Source organism: Acanthochromis polyacanthus, chromosome 9, assembly GCF_021347895.1.
Source record: "Acanthochromis polyacanthus isolate Apoly-LR-REF ecotype Palm Island chromosome 9, KAUST_Apoly_ChrSc, whole genome shotgun sequence".
In the NCBI taxonomy this organism is placed as follows: Eukaryota; Metazoa; Chordata; class Actinopteri; family Pomacentridae; genus Acanthochromis; species Acanthochromis polyacanthus.
The window spans coordinates 32,249,334-32,264,851 of record NC_067121.1 but is presented as its reverse complement, the minus strand read 5'-3'; the positions used below and the strand labels follow the sequence as shown (position 1 = coordinate 32,264,851).

Sequence of the window (15,518 nt, the reverse complement as noted above, 5' to 3'; positions counted from 1 at the left end):
TTATTTTATTTTTTTAAAAACTCACTATAGTCTGACTTGGATGCAAACTGAGGGTATGCGCCGGCCATTGGCTACACTTTTCTCTTGTCATAGTCTGCTATCTGTGCGTTTCCATTTTCCAAATCCCCTTCAATCTGGGAAACAACAACAACATTCTCCAGGCAACAACCTACCACACTGAAAATGTCAAATTTTGCAGAGGATTTGGGTCGAGCAGTAAGCCGCTGCTATCTGCCTTTATTTTGCCGCTGTTGTTTTGGTAGATTATCCATTTTAAGGACAGTGCGTGCAAATGTTCGACCAAAACAATCCCCCGTCACTGTTGTGAGGGAACACCGTTGGATCCTCTGCCTCGCTCTGCCCAAGATGACTGTGATTGGTTTAAAGAAACACAAACAAGTCACAGTGTTTGTTTCTCGCATGGCAGAATGAAAATGAGGTGAGGTCAGACTATTCTCTGCTGCAGAATGAGACTAGAGCCCCAAACCTTTCATTTTAACAAGAAAAGAAAACTTTCATGATTTCTTGTAATCAAAAACAACTCATAGTAAAGAACCATACAAGAGATGTTGCATCTGTCAATGATGTTATTAGCCTCCAGAGTTACAGATTATCAACCAATAAACTAGGCTACGCAATGAGGTACAGCCAATAAATACATCCTAAGTTAAACAGGCTAAAGGCCCTCTGGGCAATATAAGCAATATGATCAAGGAAAATTTGAAGGGTTGTTGGCTTTGGTAATGCAAAATTAATCTAAAAAGACACTTTTCTCTGCAGGCAATACTGTAACATGGAGTTATATTTTAATGGCAGTGATCTTGTAATGAAACTAGTTAATTTTAAAAAGTAGTTACCGAATGCTGTAAGTCATTAACGACAATAACGGTGAAATTTTGAAATGATATTGGTGTTATAGGAACAGTTGCGCTTTTATCAGTCTATATTTTGTTGCCTTGTCAAGCATCATTTTTGAAGAGTGCTCTGTAAATCTGCATTATTTTTATTAAGTGATCTCTAGAGTGATTACAGTTCATCCTGAAGGAACCATGAATGTCTGCACCAAATGCAACGCCTAATCGTCCAGTTGTGGCTGAGACATTCACAGGAAAAAGACAAAAACAAAACAGGAATATGAACCTCATGGTGGCTCCAGAGAGAATGTCTCAGGATCATTACTGTCATTTGGCTTCGTCCTCTGGGGACAATGAGCGTTGATGCAAAACTCAATGCAATCTATTAAAAGTGACGCGCTGCATGGATATTGAGGCTAAACAGCAAAAGATGTTTGGAGCATCGGGGCTAAGGACTATGACTCTAGTCATAATTTTCTGTGAAGAAATTGAGCAAATTAGCAGGATTTCATTATGCAAGTAAATGTGAATACCATGAATATAAAATGGAAGCAGAAGAATCAAGGGGGCCCTGCTCTGTGTTCACACTGAGCTGTAAACTAAACCATTCCTTTTGATTTCCGCATGGATGGCAAACTTGAAATATTGCAGCCAAAGAATAGAAGGACCTCTGCTTTCTCCTTCTCCCTTCCCTCTGCCTCCCTGGCCTTCCAGGGGGAACTGATAGCCTCTGAGCTCAGGCTGTTCAGCCACGGCCCATTAGTTCACCTCATTCTGACAAGATGGAGGGCCTCTGACGATGGAACAGTGAAGTGTGCGTGCGGAGGAGGTGGGGGCAAAGAAAATACACACAAAAAAAAAAATTCCGTTTGGGCATTCGAAGCGCTCTCATTTACTTTCTGAGGGGAAAGAGAGGCCTCATTGCTTCGGGTTCAGCGGATGCAGCTGGGAAACTAAATAAACGTTGCCACACAGTTGCTTTGCTGTGCAGATTTATGTCAGTAAAGGCCTCTGAGCTGTGCACTCGGTTAGGCGTGGCTCCAGCGTGGTCAGGCAGCGCAGGCGAGAGGGCAGTGAGGAGCTGCCCTCTGAAGTGCTCCTGCATTATCCTTTTTACCAGCTCAGCTGCAGGATAACTGGGCCCAATTTAGATTGAAGAGTGAGGCGGGGATGAGTGTGCGTCTCTATGTGTGTGTGTGAGTCTGCAATACATGACATAAATGAGGAAACAGACTCCCAGCAGAGGTCTCAAGATACAAATATTAATGGGGTTTATTTTGGAAGTTTGCATTTCTTAGGCTGCTTCTGCCTCTATAACAGACATATTCAGGCTAATAAAGTGTCACTAGCTCCCCGTGGTGACAGTAAACAATAGCACGAAAACAAGATAGGCTACATTTCCTCTTTTATTTGTCTAATCACACTCCCACCGCATATATAGCAAAGTCTGGAAACCGGCGTGCGACTCCTGGACCTCTCTCAGAACAGTTAATTGGTGAATGTGGCTCTCCAAAACACCTCCTCTGATGTTACTGTGTGGCTTCCTCGAGGAGCCTTTAATTTACTGTTGATTTGGTTTGTTGTTGTGCTGTGTCTCAGTGTCTGAACAGTGTGTTAAAACAGGCTATTTACCACATTCGGTGGAAGAGAGAGAACTGGGCGTGCTCCAGAAAGGCCTGGACAAACACCATGTTACCTCACAGCCAATCTTTTCTCCTTCTGTCTCGCTTTGCTCTGTTTTTGATTTTGCTTTATATTTATCGTTCTTGATCTCTGCAGAATGCTTTTTTTAAAATACTCTTTCAATTCCATTTCTACCTCTTTTCCCTCTCCCTCCTGCCCCTGTTCTCGTCTGCCCTCTTTTTCTTTGTCTCCCTCTCTTCCAACATAATGCCTGTTTGTGAAAAGAGGTTGAAGCACGTTTTATTTTGCTGGCACCCCCACCCCTGCCTTCTTTTGTGCGTCACAAAAGAGCCGTGGATACCTCGGTTTGGTCATTATTTCATGCAGAGAGTAATTAATGAGACAATTAGGGTTTTTTTCCTCCCTCTGTGTTCTCTTTGAACTAAATAAATAGCCAAAAGGTGTCCTCTTTAATTGCACATGGGTCATGGATATAATTAAGATACACAAGCAGCCTTTTCCTGAAACACGACTGTGAATGACTGTTTCACAGTTTGTTGTTTTGACGATTCAAGTCTAAAAAGACCTGCATTTGATTAAGAAACATTGTGGACAGGTAATATGATGATCAGTCACAATGGAGATCCTGTGTAGTTGAGATGAAAGACGCCCTGATCAAAACTGCTGAGCACAAAAATATTACCTGCTGTCTGCGAGACAGCATTAATGAAGCTGAGGGGATACACAGAACAGCCTTCTTAAAATGGGAACCTTTTGTTTTTCTACTTGCTGTCACAGCGTCTCATCAATGTTCTCAGAACACATCAGGGAGTTTTTCCATTTAAGGGTGTTTACATGGACATGAGCGTTGCGGTTGTTTTCACATGTAAACATGTCCCAACTTCAAAAACCTGAACAAGCTCTTATTCTGAAGAAACTCAAATATGTGAGCTAAAACTGATATACAGTTGCAGATGTGCATTCTATCTAGGTTTCAGAATTCAGCAAACACAAATGTGTAAACACTGAAGAAAGCAAATCAAATGCATAACTTCAAATCTACGGCAGACGTGCTGCACCGTTTTGAATTCTTAAATGTCAAACAGCTTCATCTGATCTATTTTCCATTTGTTGGCAAAAGAATACAATTGCTAAAGCACCACTGACCACTTGATTTGGATATTATCAACTCATTAAATGACCTTTATCGGATGTTATGTCCAGAAATATTGACAGGAACCTCATACTAGTAGGCCAGACGTTTTGGCATCATCTACTGTGATCACCCACAAACAGAAAGGAACCCTGATAATGTAGGAAACCTCTAGTGGTCGTGTGAATCACTGGGATTAGAGCTTTGGAACATGCATTTTGACCTAAACTGATCTTTTCCCAAACCTAATCATGTAGTGATAGTACCTAAACTTGACAAATGAAAAGGAAAGCAAAACCTATCTCAAGGAATTGTATGAAAACAATGAACCCGGACAGGACTCAAACTCTACTCTCCTGGGTGAAAGTAACTCATGCTTCTATCACAACTCTAATTTGCTGATGTAGGCTTTTGTCTCTCTTTGTATGAGAAACATCACGATTATAAAATGAGGTGATAGTCAATTACTGATCTTATTAGAAGGTGGAGGACACGACACTGTAATGAGAAGTGAACATATTGTATTTCATGGTCTGCCCTCCTATGGGTGCATACTTCAAATGGTTTGCCTTTTAATTTTTTGGCAGCATCTGTGTGCACCTGGAAAAAAAAATTGGACGTGTAGATTTTTTTGTGAAATAAAAAATTTTTAAAAATTCAACTTTTTTATGATTTGTAGCACTATAACTTTATTTTACTTTTAATTTTGAGTCTTTTTTTCTGGCCACCTGGCAAATCCTTGTCCCTCTTTTAGCTCTGTTTTTGGTCTCCTCCGACTCCAATTGGTCGCTAATTCCCATCTGTGCTTTTCTAATATTTGGGGCTGGGAAGTTAATGTACAGTATGTTTTTAGAGCACAGCGGTCTGCTGGGGCTAAAAATGATGCTATGAGAGCAGTGAGCATGAACCAAAACAGTAAATAGCTTCAAGCTCAGTAAAGCCGAGGGGAGCTGCAGATTCGCCAGTTAATGTTCTGTAATTTCATCTGTTTGAGGAACCACTGGCACATTGCTTTCACATTCTTTAATACTTGGTTATAATGAAAATTTGACCTCTCTAGGTTGTCAGAATTAAACACTATGAGTTACCTCTTTTACATTGTTTTGAGTTTTTCAAGAAGTGAAGACTTTTATGGAGCTGGCAGGGCCTTGTGATGCCAAGAATTTCCCTCCAGTCCCTAAGAACCAAACTTGTTTGTATCTTATGTTAAAAAAGTGACGATCCTTTCCATTGCTCATGTATTTGTCAAGGTTGTACAAACAATATTTCACATCCTCTTTGCTTTCACTTTAATCTTCACTGCTTTGTGAGTTGATAGAATTTGGTCCTGATGAGTTTGTGTGTCCATCCAAACTGTCGGAAAGATCCCTGAACGAACTTATAGGAGTGAATAACAACAGATACAAAGAAAAGTGTCACTTTTCTACCCAGAAAACTTTGCTTTAATGACTCTTTTAGCTATCTGCATGCAGGTCAATGCAAAGAAAGAAACCTCTCCACATCCCTGTTAGCCGCATTTTTCAGTGACATGATTTGTGTTTGCAGCTGCACTGAAAATAGAATTTCCATACAGTACTTTAAGCAATTTTCCGCTTGTCTCCTGAGGATATCTTTGTTGTAGCTCATCTTCTCCCACTGTGAAGTAACAGGTGTCTCATAAAGCTGTACATTAAAAGTATCCTAAAGAAGACACACACACACTTTCCATTCCCGCGACTACAATAAAGTATGTGCGGGTATAATTAGTGAATCTCCAGCCACACCTCAGCGTCTCTCATTAATCTCACATGAGTGATTAGGCTGCTGCCACGTATGGAACGACGGGAGGTGTGAAACTGGGTGTGAAACTGTTGTCATCTCATATGTTATCGCACTCTGGAGACTGGGAGGATTAAACTACGCCAGGCACAGCCCATTGGCAGCTAATCATGCTGCTAATGATAAGTGAAATATTCCACTGCCTCTCATTACAATGGCATCGCAAGGTCAAGATCTCACACAGATCGCGAAAACACACAAGCGGCGCCCGTGTTGTCTCTCCGAAGAGCTGCTTCCTCCAGTGTTTTGTGTTGTTTTCATGTAAACCCGTAAGCGGAGGCTGGATACGAGCCTCGGTGAAGCCTTCTGAATATGACACTTGATGGCTGATTAGAGCAAAGCATCAGGGTGGTCTCCGACTGCGCCGCTCTGATGAGAAGTGATCTAAAGGGTCTCGTCAGAAGACGTCATGCTGACCGCCGTTGCTGTGCCAGATGCTTGCTGCTCGGTGCAACTCCACATCAAAAATACAGAAGCTCTTCCCTGCAGCTACAAGATGGATCTGTGTTTAATTAAAAAGTGTTCACAGTTCCAAATCAGAGCAACATTTAGTAAAAAAATCAAACGTCATCGGCCACTGAAAGTGAAACATTCCTCCTATATTTATTTGAAACTGTAGCTTTGTTAATTACCGATAGATCTCCTTGTCTTAATAAATAACATGCAGCTAGAACAATAATGATACACTAACAAACCAAATCCACATTGTTTTTCCCCTCATGAAGGTCAGTCGAAGGGTCGGCTCCCTTTAGAGCCGAATATGACTCAGGAACAACAAGGCCGGCCCGGTTAAAACACACCCAGAGGCCTCATCTTTAGATAGAGAGCAGCAGAAACATTAGCCCCGGGGTGCCCAACCAGGTTAATCCAGCTCTGCACCAGGATTACTTTTACTTCTGTTTTATTCACATCCTCCACAAAGGGCAGATATTTACCACATGTAGTCAGCAGTCTAGAGAAACCCAAGTAAGAAATAATGTTTGCATCAATCACGTGAAGTTATGACAACTTCTAAAGAAATTATGTTCAACCAACAAACTACACTGAGTTAGGTGAATTAGCTTTTCCTCTATATTCAAAGCTATTTTTATTCAGCAGTCTTAAACATCTGAAATTGTCCAGACATGTTAGATTAAACTGCATTCTCATTGTATGTATTGAAAGAAATTTCATTTCTCCATGGAAGGTAAAATCTGAATGCTGTATAAAAATGCTTCTAGTTTGAAAACGCTGCAAAGTGCATGTTAAGAGTCTGCAACAGGACTTTCACCTTGAAGACAAGGATACCCAGACAGTATACCCAATTCTCATGTTACCAGCCTAGTTATCACCACTAATCATTCTCTTACGAAAGGGTCAGCAGGGACCTCCTCCACGTTTAAGCAGATTCAGTTGTAGCCCATTAGTGCCTAATTTAATTGAGTTTGGGCCTCGTATCAGAACATTCTTACAGTATTATATTCAATTTAAGTCTCGCTTTGACCTTTGCTTTCACTTACTGTTCTTCAGCTTTTGTTTGGGTACATTCAGACAACAAAGATGCTTGGTTAGGTTTGGAAAGATATCTTGGTTTGGGTTAAAATCCTAAAGATCCTGTTGCTCCATTTTGTACGTTTCCAGGGTGATGATTCCAATGGAGGTTTTTGAATGTACTTATATGTACACGTTTGTATAATGAGCATCACAGGCCACGATGACTGACTGTATTGAGTGTAAAATTATTCTTACTTATTTTTTGTTTTCATTTGCTGTTTGGTTAGGTTTATGTTCCAAAACTGCTCAGTTAACTGTCGGAAAATACGGTGGTTTGGGTCAAAATATTACTCATTCAACACACATTTGAAGCTTCTCTTCCATTTTTAAGGTTACAAATCAACCCTAATATCTAATAGGCTGACTACAAAAGGTATGACAACAATATAAATGGCAAAAATATGTTGATTCAAAATGTATCCAGTAGAAAATAGACTTTCTTCAAAGCATAACTGACAATACAGGTTAACTGTATCGCATTTTCAGTCCTGCAACATCACGGTCTGTCCCTAACCTTAGCTAAGAATAAGTCTAACATCCCTAAACATAGTCAGAAACCATTGTTAGTTGCTATAAGCAGATACTGTAGAACAAATCTGCATTAATATTTTGTAATTTAGCCGACATGTTCATTAAAACGTGGGTTTTCTCAGCATGTTGAGTAAGTTGTATTGCTCCTAGGGCAGCTGCTACCTTGACCAGATCTCAATGAGGGTTAAAGTGAAATGTCTGTAGGTGTAGCCAGAACACGGTCACATTATTTATGTTTTTCTATATCTTTATTGTGTCTCAAATGAAAGATTAAGCATGAGAAATGATGTGTTTTTCCTTGTCCTTGTCCTCCAACTTTTCCACATAAAAGAGATTCTCCACTCACTAAGCAGTTTATTTGCTACACAAAGCTAAATCTAATTCAGTCTAATCCAGCAGCATAGTGAATCCTCTCTTCACAAAGGTTACGCTATAATGTTCCTTTTTTATTTTTTGTTGTAGCCGCTTTAGAGGAGGTGGTGATTCGACTTTATTAGGGCTTTCTTTTATATCAGTCGGAAACATCACAGACTACAGCCTCCAAAATGGCCTCTTTCATTTCTTCCTGATGTGTGGAAAAAAAAAGTTTTGCCGTCATTTAGCGATTTTGAGAGCTGTGAATTATTGAAACAGGTGGAAAGCAGTGCACTCAGTAAGAAAAACCATGAATCAGTGGATGTGAAATCACACGAGGATCGAGTCTGATAGCTCCTCCGGGCTGAACTGAACATCTCAATTACCTCCAGGGGGCTGAAGAAGTACGGCAGTGAGGAGATGTGGCAGATACAATATTTAAATTGACTGTCAGTGGAAGTGGGGAAAAAAAACTGCTGCTAAGCTTATATTTGATTACATATTTTATAGAACACAAGCACAAATGCAGGCATAAGTGCACCTCAGCTAGTGCGCTGCCTACTGCTGCCAGCCTGCCACTCTGCTACAATCATCGGCCACATATGGAGCTCCTGTCCTGCCTGTGGGGGAAACAGGGTTGTAGAACGGGATGAAACTGAAGGACCTCACTACTTAGAGGTGATGAATGCTCTGCTGCTTATGGAGCCTCCTGTAGTGCATCTGTGAGAGCAGATGAATGGGGAGGAGAGGCTGATAAACTGGGTCACACGAATGTAGCGTTTCTGGGTAATGCGGTGAAAACGCTGGAGGAGTGCAGTTGGGTGGCTGCACGTGCCTACAACTGGGGCAGGGCTGCTTCAACTCCACTTGATTTCCCTTTTTTCTCTGGCTGCTCTCGTGCTGCTGGCGTTATTGAAAAGTTACGCATTTAATTTGCGAGGAGCGTGCACGGATTTTCCCCCTTTTCATGAAGTCGCTCACCGAGAGAAGTCACTTAAGTCACTTGTTCGTTTTCAAGCTCAAACTAATTTAAGTTTACTTAAAGTAGGCACAAAAGTGGAGTTAGTTGGTGAAAATTATGCACTTATGACATTATAACAAAAGTCACATAGATTTTAAAAGTTTCCACCTAAACATTAGTATATTTAGTAGTACTATTAAATATACCAGTATTGTGCCCATGCTATTAACTCAAACTGGGTCACTTTTGACCCGGGCGTAGATTCCGGTGTTTGATCTTCTCTTTCGAAACAGCGTGAAAGAAAGTAGAAAGTGAATGTGAAAGAAATTCTCGATGAGTCATTGACTGTTTTATATAAAAATCTATCTACATTTATGGATTTTTGGTGACTCATCCGGCTCTCAGGGCCCTAAATTCATCCAATCTAATGTGATTTGGGATGAATAGCTACGCCATCTCATCATATTGTGGGAGGTGTGTGGCTGAGGGGTAATTTATTAATTTTTATCATCTTGTACCTCATTATATAAGGGAAAGTAAGGCTTAAACAGCCCTCTGCAGCTCTTCATAAGCCCATGCTCTCATATTTTCATTTAAAATTATATGTAAGATAAAGACACCAGGAGCTGTCTCACTGTTCCTTTCAAGGTACATGAACTAAATTATTTAAATATCTGTGTAATATATAGAAAATGACCCGCTCTGACCTTAGAAATGTCAATCATATCCACATCATATGCCAGCTCACATCTACAGATGGAAATGTGAGGACAGCATGTGCACATGCCACATCACCTCGTATCACATCTGGTTGTGAGCTTGGTGTGTTTGTTGCCCCGAGGAGCTGCTTTCTGCTCAAATCTAATTTCATTAATTTCCGTCAGTGGAAGGGGTTCGGTGGGGTAGCGGAGGGCACGCAGGATGAGGTGAGGGGGTCCTTTACCTTGGCACAGATAAGAAGACAAACTAGATTTGAGGGCGGATAGATCTTGTCGGCAGCACATGCCGCCTCTTGGCAAGGGAAGAGAAGTCGATACCGAGCGGGGGCCTTTCTTACCTCCTAAGATTTACAGTATCTGGAGCTCCACAGTCTCATACTTCAGTAGATGGATGAGTATTTCATACGGTGCCAACTGGCGCAACATGAGTTGAGCTGAAGGTCATTGTGACTCATTTCCAGCTCAGAAGCTGGGCGGGTGGAAACAGAGCTGCTAAATCTCCACTATTGACTTGTTTTAATAGTACAAAGACGACGCCTCTGTGGAAAGGAGCAGACTGTAGCCCTGTGTCGGTACTGTACGCCACCGATGCAACACACATGCACAGTGCCAAAGACGGCTGAGAGTACAGTAGTAAGGAGTGGGTACAGATTGCTGTCGAACCTCGAGGCATATGGCAGGGCGCCCCATGCCTCCCAGCTAATTGAGTCCTAATGAATCATTGGTTTGGCATGCTACACGTCCCTTGTGATGGCTGGTGTCATTGATGCATTGAGGATGCCCGGTCCTCTGGAAACGAAGCGGGCAGTGATGGCTGCTCCCGTTGAACATACGAGGCAGGCCGACACTGCTGGCTTCACAGCGAACACTTCACTCACTCACCAGATGTTACAGGCCAAGGCACAAGCAGTACTAGCCACCCGGCTCTGCACAACGGAAAATAATTGTGTGATGGCCTGGCAATTCACTGCCCCATTTGATTCCAGTAAAGCGCTATATGGCGGCGGGGTCAGCGCCTCATTCTCACCTCCACAGGGTCAGCTCGATAAGCTACGTGACGGTGGGAAAACACTTGAAGTCGGTGATGCTCGAATGCTGTTTTTGCATAATTTACACATATATCTGCAACTGGTCAAATTAAACAACGACTAATTAAACCTTGACTACCATCAGCAACAATTATTGACCTAAATGTTTGACTGTTTGCATTGTTCTTCTCATTTCATTCCAGTTCAGTAATAAGAACTGGGGTTTGATCCAGAAGTGGATGTCACAGTGGAAACACATGTAATAAGATATGAGCAGAAATACAACTGCAAATGCTGTGCAAGATAATATCTTCTACTCTGTGGGGGATGTAAACTGTGAGCCTATTTTCAGTCTTATTTGTGAAAAGGGCCTGGCCAGAACATACAGGAAAGAAAATGTTCGCTTACATGTAATTTCAGATTTTCAATTTTTTGCCAAACTGCCTCATTGATGCCCTGCAAAGATTTCTTGATAAGCAAGTCTTGTTTCCATTGTGTTGCTCAGTCTGACGTCTATCCAAGCTAAATATTTTGCTTCTTTCCAAGATGATTCTGCTGCAAGATGTCAAAGCAACAATTCAACAGTATCTCTTTGTGAGAGTTGTATGAGAAAATCAACACCGGCGACATGACGTTTTACTGAATATGAAGCCGGAGCCAGCAGCTTGTTAGCTCATCTTAGCGTAAAGACTGGAAACAGGGACAAACAGCTAACATGGGTCTCTCCAAAACTGCCAACCAACAAAGCTCACTATTTAACACTTTTTATCTTTATTTAATCAGCAAACGTTCACAGTTTTTGTGGTTTATGCAGTGGATTATTTACTGGTGTAAACTCAAAGAAGTTACTCATTCGAGCCAAGAACTAGTCCAACACACAGCTTTATCCAAAATGCAAAACTGATGTTTTTACTCCCTGATTTGTACTTTCACAGCTTGTAGTCGAGTCCTTTCCTGCTCCCAACTTTACATGCACCTGTCATGTTGATTACACTCCCAGCAGAGCCTGTGCATCATTGAGCAACCTACAATGCACCACAATCTGAGCAATCTCGCCCTCTTGTTCGACTGAAGATCACCTCTGACCTGCCTGTGCCAGGGGCCACATCTCCATTAATGAATAGACTAAATGTGATAAGGCCACCGGCAGAATGAGAGCTCAGACACAATCTTGCAAGCTCATTAAAACTACTCTTATAAAAGATTTAGGCCACTTCGGCAATTGCGTCTGACGCTGAAGCGCTACATTAACGTCAGTGTAGCTGTTCGTTAGATGCATTATCTCTGAGCACTTGGGGAAATCTTTAGGGAGTTCAAGTTGAGGTAACGCCAGAACAATATGAGGAGAAACAGCAAAAACAATAATGCGCCGCACTTTTAACAAGACTCAAGGCAAGAAGCAACAACTACAGCAACAACCCCAATAATGTCAGCAGCGCAGAACAACAACTAGCTAAAAAAGTTTTCCTAGTATTTTTGTAATTGCGCTGAGATAACATGAAAAGGAAATATCCAAACCACCCTCACCATTTTATAATAATTGCAAAATGGGAAAAGGCATTATGGTCTTAATCGGATAAGATACAGCTTCCATATCCACTCGCTGGTTCTGCTGTCAGGAGCTAAATTAAGTGTCTTGACTCCACTGGGAGAACCAACAAAGAAGCCCTTACTGGAGAAGCTAATTCTCTCTAGTGTTTTGTTCAGCTCCATCTTAAGCCCCGCAACTCACACTGGGCTGCAAAGAACCGTCTTGGGATGACAACTGGAAACTGCAGCCGTACGAGCATGCGTGTGCACATGTGTCCTACAACCGAGCCAGCGAGCGCAGCTTAGGATCTGTTGCAGAACATCCTCTGTAAGGAGATTAGCAAAGGCAGTTGGCCGATTGGCAGAAGTCGCCAATGAACTTTGGCACTATTGTCAAAATATCAGATAACGCTGACCTTTGCTCACATCCCGCCAAACTGGACTAAAGACTACTTGAGCAAAAACGATGTAGGTGAGCCACATTCTTGTACCAGAAGCCCGTTTTCTAGCCGCCAGCTGTTTTGTTTTGCAGTGATGGCTCAGACCCACGTAGCCTTTACTCATATAGGCCTCCTCTTACATGAGCACTCAAGCAGAAAACACAAGGCAGAGTGCCAGACATATGGTGCCGTAATGAACTTTGCATTTGAACTGGTAATATTGGCTCATCTTCAGCTTCACCCACGGATGGTTGGGCTCTGAGAGGTTACAATTATGAAAAACGCACAGAGGACAGATACTAAGCACTCAGAATGGTGGCGTACACTGAAGATGACTTGGGTTGTGCTTGGAGATTAGTCTTCCAACTGAGTAATTTCTTAAGAAAAGCTACTTTTATTTCAAATTTTTAAAGAAAAGACTGAAGTAAGTTGAAATGGCAGCAGTTTTAGTGAAAAATGAGGATTATTGGCCAGTTAAAAAAAACAAGCAGGTCTCATTAGGAAAATACAAAAAAATTGGCCCAACTGCAATCCATGACGCAGTTCAAACGCCCCCCCCCACGCCTCCATCTTCCACGACTAACAAGATCGTCTCCACGCCCCCTCCACCTCTTCAACACCATGACCCATGAACTTCGCTTCTGACCACTGGACTCATTTAAAGGCCTATACGCTCCGGTTTGGAGCATATTTTTTATTTTTGGCTCAGCGCTGCCGGTGCCGCTGCGCTGCGCCCTGCGCTCCCATCCATCCGTTCATCCACAGGTAGGCTCCCGGTGCAGCCTGCCGGAGCTCCCCCCCTCCCCCCGCAAACCTCTCCCGCACACAGATCGATACAGTAATCAACATATGCGTCATCATTCACTCATTCACTTTGCATCAGAGCGCACGCCGCCGTTTGGAAGATGACTTAGTGCTGTTGCAGCAGAACATCTCTTCATTTGAATATTTGGAGATGGAGGGAGGGATGGAGGGGGAGTACAGACGTGGTGGCGGGGAGAGGAGGAAAAAAAAAAAAAAGCTTTTTCACGTTTTATTACAGTCTTATGTATCTTTACATGACATTTTATGCCCCGAAGCGACACAGACCTGATGGCTCCCAGGTCGAAATCATCTCAAAACGACATGTCAATTCCTCATTTGTGCGCAATTCAATCTGGGACAGCGGGTTATTTGACAGGCGACCGGCGTTTGCGCTTTAGAGGACTCCACATCTCAAATCCACCAAAGCACCATCGACGGATCAGGTTCATGTCTGATCACATTTGTCTCATTTGACTTGTCTCTCAGTCATCCGTAGCGGACTGTTCCGCAGCACATTCGGCGGCGCAGCGCTTCCAACCTATCCATAAATCTTGGCATGTCGCTGAGGCGCCTCGCATCCCTTACAAACAAGCTGCACACTTTAAACAGAGGACAAACTGACGTGTCAACTCACCTTTTCTCAGCGGATGTTCCCCTGAAGTCTCCCATTTATGCGTTTTAATCCACATCTGTGTCCCCCTTCATTTGAGCGCTCGATTTTTCCCCCCCAATGAGAGAGAGAGAGGGAGAGAGAGAGAGGGAGAAAGCGCGTTTAAGAAAATCCATTTGTTAATTCCATTTGCCGGACGCGTAAGGTGAAATCACATTGCCTTTGCTGTGTTTTATCTTTTTCAAAATTACTCCATAATTCTAAAAAAAAAAAACCCTCTATCTTCTTTTTTTCTTCTAATCTTCTTCTCCTGCACTGAAGTTGCCTGGTTACCCCTATTTCTCATTCAAGGAGGCTGAAGCGCTGCATACAGCGGCCAATCATAGGAGCAGCCGGAGAGATTAACTATTTCTTGGCTCCACTATTCTAGTTTCAGGCTAGAAATGAGGAGAGTAGGCGGGGAAAACTGGGCCCCCAGTGACAGAAAAAAAAGAGGAAAAAATTAAAATGCACAGAGAATAATGTAGAGAGAGAGAGAGAGAGAGTGGAGAGGAGAGAGGGGAGATCCGTTGGAGAGGGAGAATGTGTGCAGATGAGGGGGGATGGTGAGGGGATGGAGGGGGATTAAACATTTTTCGAAAAAAAATAAAGGATTCTGGAGAGGAGGAGGAGGAGGAGGAGGGACCAGTTGCCACTTCTCACAACAACAAAGATGTAAGTGATGAATATTCCGGCTTTTACGCAGTCCTGTCTTTAAGGATCATTTCTATACCCCCCACCTCCAAAATAAAAGAAAAGCAATCCATCAGGGTAATTGATCATGCCCCTTTAACCAGCCATCCATCAATTTAGAACCTTCCCCCTCCTCTTTTCTTCCCTCACCCCCCTGTCCCACTTCGGGCTCCTCATCATAGCCCGGATTGATTTCAATTCCCCCCCAACTTCAGCCGGGGTGAAAGGTGTAGTTGAGCGAGCCAGGTTCTGTCGCTGCTACACGGCACGTGGGAGCACAATGACCCCCCACCCACCTTCTTGGTCTTGCTACATCCAGGTCAAGCTCCCCCCCGACTACCCGCCCGCCAACACACACCTCTACAGCGGCCTTGGAAATGTCAGCGGTCTGCACACTGGTGGCTTCAGACCGGCCTCCACGGGGTGCCATGCAGAAGTGCTGGAGCATTATGGGGGAACAGTCGGGGGTCCTGACAGCGAGACAACAAGCCTCTCAAAGCAAAGACTGGGAGAGGAGGGGGGTGACCCATGTTTGTGTGTGTGGTGGGGGGAGCATGAACTGTCTGGAGAGCATTCCAGCAGATGTGAAATATACTTTTTGCTACCTCTTATACATCCATTTTTTGTGTTTCGAATCACTTTTATACAGCCTGGGTGCCAGTATGAAGGAGATGCCAGCTGTATGAGACTCATACTTGGGTTTAAAAGCAGTTCACAGTCGAAAAATAAAGTTTTATTTTAATTTTTTGCTGTTGTGTAGCTGCCACGGCGTATGACGGACGTATCGCTGGCTGCACTCCAGCCCACAGATTACAAATGAAAACAACA

General features: G+C 42.9%; 1 protein-coding gene across 2 annotated transcripts in view; it reads right to left on the bottom strand.

Annotated features, from left to right (window-relative positions):
• Positions 1-14,543, bottom strand: part of LOC110950737 (disabled homolog 1-like) — a 49,415-nt gene extending 34,872 nt beyond the window's left edge. For both annotated transcript variants that reach the window (XM_022193491.2, XM_022193492.2), the window contains exon 1: positions 13,983-14,543. The gene's annotated coding sequence lies outside the window, so the exon portion shown is untranslated. The remainder of the gene's footprint in view (positions 1-13,982) is intronic.
• Between the last annotated feature and the right edge of the window lie 975 nt (positions 14,544-15,518).